Below are 9279 nucleotides of genomic sequence, written 5' to 3'. Positions count from 1 at the left end.
GGGAGGATTTAAGAAGAGAAATCTTTTAATAACAAAGCTAGTCACCATTGTTTAAGTGCATTATACATGCCTGTGGCCTGTTGACCAGTGTGTGTAGTAAGTCCAAGTATTTGCTTTTGTTTGAGTGTTCTCCTCCTCCTCCCAAAGATACTGAATTACATAGTTTATGTGTGATGCTTGCAGATTTCCCCCTGATAACTGTTCTTTCCAAAAGCTGGACTTGCTCATGCTCATAACCACGGGGGAGGTTGAAGGTGCTTTCCAGGTAGGTGTTCACGCCCCCCTGTTGAACTACAGCACGTATTGGCCATCCAGACAATTTCAGCTTTACCAGAGTTACAATTCTCATCCTGTGACACATTTTATAAACTCAGATGATCACCTATCCGTCTGTATTCAGTAATCAAAAAAGAACATAGAGCCTTGATTTTTTTTTTTTTTTGGTTCCTTTGGTAAAAATACTCCAAAGGCTTTTAAAAGTCCTCTGTTGGGGTGCCTGGGTGGCTCAGTCGGTTAAGCGTCCGACTTCAGCTCAGGTCCTGATCTCACCGCTCGTGGGTTCGAGCCCTGCGTGGGGCTCTGTGCCGACAGCTCGGAGCCTGGAGCCTGTTTCAGATTCTGTATCTCTCTCTCTCTCTCTGCCCCCCCCCCGCTCGCACTCTATCTCTCTCTCTCTCAAAAATGAATGTGTTAAAAAAATAATAATAAATAAATAAATAAATAAATAAAAGTTCTCTGGTTAGGCAAATTGTCTCCCAAGGATGACAGAGAAGAAGGTCTGGCTGGGAAGCCGGCGCTGCGGCCTGGTGACGAGTTCACAAGCACAGCAGTAGTGAGCTAGCTCAACCAGCCCAGGCCGACAGGTGCCCTGTATCTTTTCAAGACCTCAAGTTTGCTGCGTTTAAAGGGCAGAATGTTGAGCAAGTATTTTATAGAGGGCCATTAAATGAGGCCTGGGATAGAAAAGAGACAAAACTCTGACTTCAGAAGATTTCGGCAAAAAGGACTTTGTCGATTTGACTCCAGCATTCACAGGAGTCTTAGTTTCAAAAGCATCACACTGTTAACAGATGAAAAGGAGAAAAAAAGGAACAAACCCTCTCCTTAGGCCACACGTGTAAGCAAATTTAAATGGCCCGCTGGCCCACCACAAGGTAGCTTTCCATTTTTTTTAGGGCTAAACACTGATTTTCTCTCTGTGTCCCACCTTCTCTGTGGACCACGCCACTCCCCAGGGACCTCATAGCCAGGGCTGCATGAGGCTGCGAGTCAATCTGGAAAGAGCAACGTTCCTCAGGAAAATACTGGTTGCAAGCTGTGTATGTGCCAGGACATAAAGAACTGAGTTATTTCTACTCATTATAGAACATTCTACTTCCTCAGGGGGCTGTTCATTTCCAACAGTTCAAGTTTGCTGTTTCTGTTGATCTGTTCGAAGCCGGCAAAGCAATGACAGAATCAGGGGTTTGGAGATCCAGGTCTCGCCCCATCTTCTGCCTGCCCCATCCCCTTCCCCCCCTCCCACATGGATCCGTTTCTTTCTTTTGTTTAAAATAAATTTTAGGGGCACCTGGGTGACTAGTCAGTTGAGTGTCCCAACTCTTGATTTCAGCTCGGGTCACAATCCCTGGGTTGTGGGATCGAGCCCGGCTTCGGGCTCCATGCTGAGCATGGAGTCTGCTCGGGATTCTCTCCCTCCCTCCCTCTGCCCCTCCCCCTCGCATGCGCTTGTGCTCTCTCTCTAAAAAGTAATAACTCAATTTTTTGAGTTTAAAAAATCTGGGGAAATATTTTAACTTAGACTGTCTGAAATCAATGTTAAAGAAGGGCCTTCATTTCACTCTGAATCTTCGGGAATTTGAGCAGATAAGTAAACCCGTCCATTCTAAACTCCATGGAAATGAATGTTCAACTACAGTCAAAGATCTGCAGTCTTACAGGCAACAGTGTTTCTAATAACCGTAAGCAAATAGCAATAGCATGTTGTTTAGAATTCTCATATTACTACAAGCGTTTTCTTCCAAGTGAAGAATAAATTATAGACTCAGATATTTTTGTAAGACATGCATATGTCTTAGATATACACATTTGCTGCGGGAATATGTAGCACTCAAATATTTTAATCATTTCAGAAGCAAACAAAAGAGGTTTTATAATTGTCATAAAGCCCTCCGGGGTGTGAATTGCGGTTCAGTAACTCATGCCTTGCTGTGTAGACAGCCCAGCATCCCTTAACCCCGTGTCTAAAACCACAGTAAGCATAAAGCATTATGCCATGATTCATGCTCTGTCATGTTTTACTGTAGTGAAAAAGTTGTGCTAGGCTTTTCTAAACTCATAATTAAACCATGCAAACGTTGCATAATGTTTCACAGCCTTTTAAAAATATGCTTTGGTAAAATGATCTTTATGATTAAAGTCCAAGTTCTGGGATTGCTTTTTTTTTTCTTTTTAAACCCAGGGTTTTAGATTCAACATTCTTACTCCACACACAGCTTAGCTTTCTAGCGTTAGAGAACGGATAACACTAAAAACCCAAAGGACCCCCCCCCCCTTCAATTTCCATTCATGTGACCAGAGTGAACTGTGTTTGGATTCATTGCCAGCGGTGGGCCAGAAGGTGGTGATGGCGAGCTGCTCCTGCCAGGTTTTTGAGTGTTTTCGAATTCTATGTGTATTACTAATAAAAACCCAAAAGCAAAAAAAAAAAAAAAAAAAAATTAGAACAAAACACTAGGGCCAATGATATGGTATGTGCCGAGCTTACTGCTCAGTTACCACTCTTGCTCTGATGGGGCCAATGTGAACACAAGAAGGCAGTGTGGTGGGCCAGCCCGAGCTCTGGGCTCAGACGCAGAAGTGGCCTCCACGCCTACCTCTGTGGTGAGCCTGGACCTGTGGCGAGCCTTACACTTCCTCGTGCTCATCTCTGAGAAGACATGATCTCCACGCCGCTTCCAACAGCAGGATTCTAATTCAAATAGGTCCTCTGCACTGTTTCCCTGCTTCCCTTGTACGCCAGTCAGACTTTGGAACGAATCAGGTGGAAGTGTGGGGTGAGGAATGGTGCTCTTAACAGTAAATATACCTATTCTGGGATGACGGAGTAGGCAGGGAGAAGGTGCAAGTTATCCAGAAAAGACCAGAGGCCGAGGAAGAGAGCCGCTGTCAGTCATTATCCAGAGAGTAGGGCCACTTGTTCCTGAAGGGAGAGCCTCCGATAAGTCAGTCCATCGAAAAGGACAAACGTTTTTTGAAATTTTGGTGTGTGCCCTGCATGTGCTAACTGAGCTCGGAGTAAAGACTTAAGGCCAACGTAGTCCCCGCCCCACGGGAACTTCCGGTCCGATACCAGTGAAGGTCCCGGGAGTAGATGGCGCTTGGGAAGGTCTCTTCCTATTGCATTAATCGTCGTGTTGAGAGGGTTTTTTTTTTTTTTTAATTCATTCACACTAACTGGTTTGTTCATTCATTCATCCATTCATAGGCTAATGGAATTATTCGCCTCCTCATGGGTTCTTGTTGCCAATGAGCATTTTTGCTTTACTAGGGTCACTGTTTCGGGGACTCAGCAGTGAATGGATTGTGCCTTTAGGGAATCACAGCTAGTGGGGACCTGTGTCCAGGTGAACTAATGGATTATCTGCCTCATCTGGCTTGCAAACAGCCGGTCCCACATCAGAGCTAGCCCCCATGGCGATTATTACACACTTCTGGTCTGCCTCAGAGGAACAGACCAGGGAAAGTGTCTAACTGAAGTCCTAGACTAGATTGCAGTCTGAATTCTGCCTTCACCCTGGGCAAGTCACTTCTTTTCTCTGCTTCATAGTTTTCCCACTTCAAAAAGTAGCAGTGAAGAAAAGGTGAGGCAAACTATATATAAAACAAGTAACACAGTTTTTGGCCATATTAAAGGTTCAGTTCGTCTGAGTAATTTTTATGATTCTATTATGAAAAAGGAAAAGAGGGGCACCTGGGTGGCTCAATTGGTTCAGTCTCCGATTTCGGCTCAGGTCATGATCTCACCGTTCGTGAGTTTGAGCCCCATGTCGGGCTCTGTGCTGACAGTGAGGAGCCTGCCTGGGATTCTCTTTCTCCCTCTCTCTCTGCCCCTCCCCTGCTTATGCTCGCTCTCTCTCAAAAATAAAAAAAAATAAAAAAAATAAAAAAAGGGAGGGGAGGTGCACCTGGGTGACTCAGTCGGTCAAGCCTCTGACTCTTGGTTTTGGCTCAGGTCATGATCTTGTGGTTCATGAGGTGGGGAGCCCTGTGTCCGGATCTGTGCTGGCAGTGCAGAGCCTGCTTCAGATTCTCTCTCTTCTATCTCTGCCCCTCTCCTGCCTGAGCTCTCGCTCTCTCCCCCCTTTCTCTCAAGGATAAACAAACAAAAAGATAAAATTTAAAAAGGGAAATAAATCCATGCTAAGGGGTTCATCTGATATATATTGGTAAGGCCATGCACACCTGCTCCAGAGTGAGGCTCAGGTAATACCATGCTGTTCCCTGATAAAGGGCTTGACAGCCAGTCTTCAGCACCAGAGACGAGCTGGGCTCCGAAGGGTAAGTGGTAAAGGGCAAGAAAACTGGAGATCTGAGGAGAGGATAGAAGAGACGAGGATCCAGTGTCAACCAGTTCACGTTTCCAGTAAGAAAACTACTGGAGGGGCACCGGGGTGGCTCAGTCCATTAAGTGTACGACTCTTGGTTTCAGCTCAGGTCATGATTTCACAGTTTGTGGGTTTGAGCTCCACATTAGGCTCTGCATCGACAGTGCAGAGCCTGCTTGGGATGCCCTCTGTGTGTGTGTGTGTGTGTGTGTGTGTGTGTCTCCCTCTTTCTCTGCCCTTCCCCTGCTTGTGCTCTCTCTCTCTCTCTCAAAATAAATAAATACACTTAAAAAAAACTACTGGCTTAGAAAATTTAAATTTGAGCCTTTCTGCCTCCTGTGGTTTTCAGGGCACATAATATTTTGATGCAGCCACTTTACTGAGGCCATCTTGTGATGGGTTCTTTTCGGCTTTATAATCCCCAAAAATGGGCGAAACAGAGCCCCCCTCCCTTCCGTCTGAAATGAGTTCCAAGAAGGGGGATGTTGGGGAGCAGTTGGGGCAGAAGCAAGTGGTGAGCTCGGAGAGACCCGCGGCACACCCTACTCAGTAAGAAAGCACAATGCTGTCACCTTTTGATGCAGCGATATCAAAAAGTCTCCAGAGTGAGAAGCGGCCCTATCAAATAACTGCCATCAAGGTGTCCTGCCACTTCCTGCTACACCTCTGAGACGTCAAAGAAAGTCGGTCACCAGTCCCATCTCTACCAGAAAAAGCTGAACAGACTGATAATCCATGACTTTTCTTAGTCTATTAAAGAATCGAGACTATAGGGCAAACTGCCAGCCCAAAGTCCTGAGAGGCACCTGACTGTAGAAATTCGCATTGAGGTCTGCGTACCAGGAACGGAAGCTGCTGGGGCCAAAAACTGGGAGGAACACTCATATGGTAATTTTGATAAATCTGATAAATCACGAACTCTTCCAGGTTTTTGTGGGATCCAGTATCATAACAGTCAGTTACAGCTAAATGACACCATTTAGGGAAGAGTTTGTAGGGAAGTCCAATGACAGTAAGGGAGACAAAAACAAGGACACTGGAGGAATCTGAAGCTTCTGGCATCAACAGCTACAGTAAACACTAAACACAGCCCAACTCCGAGCTAGATGAACATAAAATCTCACACTGAAGGCCTGTTTACCTCCGTTCCCGTGACCCTGACACATCGTGCCCAGCTTTCAAATTAGACATAACAGGGCATATGCCAAAAGGTAAGAGAAGCAATCTGAAGAGATACAATAAGCATCAGAACCAGACTCAGATATGACCTAGAACTTGGAGTTCCCAGACAGGGGATTTAATTATGATTAATATGTTAAGAGCTCTACTGGGAAAAGGAGCCCGCGTGCAAGAACAGGTGGTGATGTCGTAGGGAGATGGAAACTCTCAGATACAGAAGGACATTCTGGAAATGAAAAACACTGTAACGGAGGTGAGAGATGTCTTTGACAGGTTTATCAGTAGGTTGGACATGGCTGACGAAAGAATCGAGGAGCCTTAAAATACGTTAGAAACTTCCCAACCTGAAAGGCGTAAAGAGAGAAAAGAAAGAAAAACCAATGCAAACAAACAGAAAAAAGCCAAACAGAACATCCACGAACTTTGGGACAATTTCAAAAGTTGTGACATATGTGTGGAGAGTGGAAATATCAGAAGGAAACAAAGAAGAAAACAGTGGAAAAAATAGTTGAAATATCAATGACCAATAATTTTTCTTTTTTTAAAAATTTCTTTTTAATGTTTATTTTTGAGAGAGAGAGAGAGAGAAAATGAGTGGGGGAGGGTCAGAGAGAGAGGGAGACACAGGATCTGAAGCAGGCTCCAGGCTCTGAGCTGTCAGCACAGAGCCCGACGTGGGGCTTGAACCCACGGACCGTGGGATCATGACCTGAGCTAAAGTCAGACGCTTAACCCACTGAGCCCCCCAGGCGCCCCATAATGGCCAATAATTTTTCAAAATTAATAACAGCTATCAAACCATAGATCCAGAAGCTCAGAGAACACCAAGGAAGAGAAATACCAAACAATCTACAGAAGCACCTTACCCCGAGAACAACGAGGATGAGAATGACTTCCAACTTCTCTTCAGAAACCAAGCAAGCAAAAAGAGAGTGTAGCAAATATTTAAAATGTGTGGAGAAAAAAAAAAGCCACCAGCCTCGAATTCTATATTCAACAAACTTATGCCTCAACAGTGAGGGAGAAACAAAAGATGTTTTCTGACATACAAAGACTGAGGTAATTTACCCAGCAGAATGGTCATGCAAGAAATGTTAGAAGAAGCTCTTCAAGGAAAAGGAAAATGTAGGTCAGAAAATTAAATTGACAGAGAGAAAGGAAGAGCTTCAGGGAAAGAATAAATGAAGGTAAAATAAAGTCTTATTTTTCCTGTTCTTAGTTGATCCAAAAGATAACTGTCTAAAATGATATCAGAGGGAAAACCGTATTGGGTGATCCCAGCCTATGGACGAAGGAGATGAACGGCAGTAATGACAGAATGGAAGGAGTGACATAGTGATATTCAGTGGCGGCTTAGATTCAGTATATACATGGTTTGTAACTCTAGGGCAAACACTAAAAACATTTAAAAAATAATTTTTTTAAAGTTTATTTACTTATTTTTGAGAGCAACAGACAGCACGAGCAGGGGGTGGGGCAGAGAGAGGGGGAGAGAGAGAGAATCCCAAGCAGGCTCTGTGCTGACACCTGGTGCGGGGCTCGAACTCGGGAAATTGTGAGGTCATGACCTGAGCCCAAACCGAGAGTCGGATGCTTAACCAACTGAGCCACCCAGATGTCCCTAAAAACATTTTTTTCAAAAAGTATAATTGAGAGACCAAGAAAGGACATAAAATGGAATCATAGAAAATGCTCCATTAAAACCAGAGAAGGCAGAAAAAGAGGAGGAAAAAAAAAAGAGCAGGTAAGCAAATATTAAACAGGTATAAACATGGTACATATGAATCTAACTATGTCAATAATCACTTTAACTATGAATGTTCTAAGTGCACCTGATTAAATGACAGGGATTATCAGAGTGAACTGATAACAAGGCCCAACTCTATGTTGTCTATAAGGAACTTACTTGAAATATAAAGACTGGGTTAAAAGTAAAGAGGTGCAGAGAGACTGTGCTAACACTAACCCAAAGAAAGGCAGTGTAAATCTATTAATTTTATACAAAACTGGCTTCAGAAGAAGGAAAAATTTCAGGGATAAAGAGGGGAAATACTTGATGATGAAAGAGTCCGTTCTCTAAGAAGAGGTAACAATCCTTAACGCGTGGACACTTAACAATAGCGTCGAAAAACACGAGGCAAAAACTGACTTCGAACTATAAGAAAAAATAGAAAAATATTCTTCTAGTAACTGATACATCAAGCAGGCAGAAAATTACGGCATATTTGACCTGAAAAGTATCACCACCAGGCTTGATGTAGTTAACATTTATAGAAGATGGCACTTAACAACAGCAGAATATAAATGTTTCTTAAGCTCACAGGGAACATTCACCCAGAAAGACCACATTCTGGGCCATAAAACACCCATAACAAATTTAAAAGAGCAGAAAGCACGCAAAGCGTATTCTCAGACCCCATGGATTTAAAGCTAAAACGCAACATCAACAATGGAAAGTTAGCTAGAAGAAATATTTGGAGCTTCAACAACACACCTCTAAATAACCCATGGGTTAAATACGAAGTCTCAAGAGAAATTAAAATGCATTTTGAGTTAAAGGAAGACCCAACTGATCACAATTTGGGGGATGCAGTGAAAGCAGTGCTTAGAGGGAAATTTATAGCAGCAAACGCATATATTGGAAAAGAAGAAAGATCCAGAATCAATATCTGAGCTTCCACCTTAGGAAAGTAGAGGAAAGAAAGCACTAAACCGAAAGTGAGCAGAAGAAGAGAAATAATAAAAATTAAGGCAGAAATCAGTGAACTGGAAGGTGGCAAGGAAAGTGTTGCCCAAGAACGCAGCAGAGAAAATCAACAAAACCAAAGGCTGTTCTTTGCAAAGGTTAAAACGGCCGACTTTGTCCTCAGACCCCTCCAGGCCACACGGGAGAGCCTGGCCAGAGAGCCCTGATGGCTCTGCTCTGACCACCCACCTCTCTGGGGTTTTTAAGGCCCAGACTCCAAACCCAGATTCCCAACAGCGCCACCTGAGCCCAGGGGCCCTCTCTCAGCCCGGGGCCAGAAGCAGGTCAGCAGCCCTGTGGCGCGGCTGGTATAGTTAGAAGGCCCTTCCTCTGGCCATCGAGCTGATATCTTTAAAAGATGTGACCTTTCGGTAACCTTTCCGAGCCATTTAAAAACAGAGACCAGACAGTTATGTATGTCATGGGGCCCCAGCATCTATTTTTAAAAGGGCCAAACCTGCTTGGTGAACATATAAAAACCCTTGGNGGGGTTTTTTTTTTTTTTTTTTTTTTTTTTTTTTGCCTTCTTGCTGTTTGGAAGACGGCAAGGTGGTTCCCAGGGCTCTCTTCAGCTTCACCTCAGTCATGGGGAGCTGGTGTCATACCCCTTGGATGCCTGCAAATGCACAACAGGATATGACTCAGGGCTCAGAGATGTGAGTCAGTTTCCAGGGTGATGTGTCAGGGCGGGCCTTGGGGGGTGGCTTACATCTCCTTGTCTGGGACCCTTGGGAAGGAAGATCGGGG

The 9279-nt window shown here is 44.2% G+C and overlaps 1 protein-coding gene across 1 annotated transcript in view; it reads right to left on the bottom strand.

The window, feature by feature from the left end:
* The window catches only part of RUNX1 (RUNX family transcription factor 1), a 250227-nt gene that overhangs the window by 5931 nt on the left and 235017 nt on the right, over positions 1-9279 (bottom strand). The window lies entirely within an intron of this gene.

Source organism: Crocuta crocuta, unplaced genomic scaffold (assembly GCF_008692635.1).
Source record: "Crocuta crocuta isolate KB4526 unplaced genomic scaffold, BGI_CrCroc_1.0 scaffold84, whole genome shotgun sequence".
Taxonomy (NCBI): Eukaryota; Metazoa; Chordata; class Mammalia; order Carnivora; family Hyaenidae; genus Crocuta; species Crocuta crocuta.
This window is presented reverse-complemented; position numbering and strand designations above follow the sequence as displayed.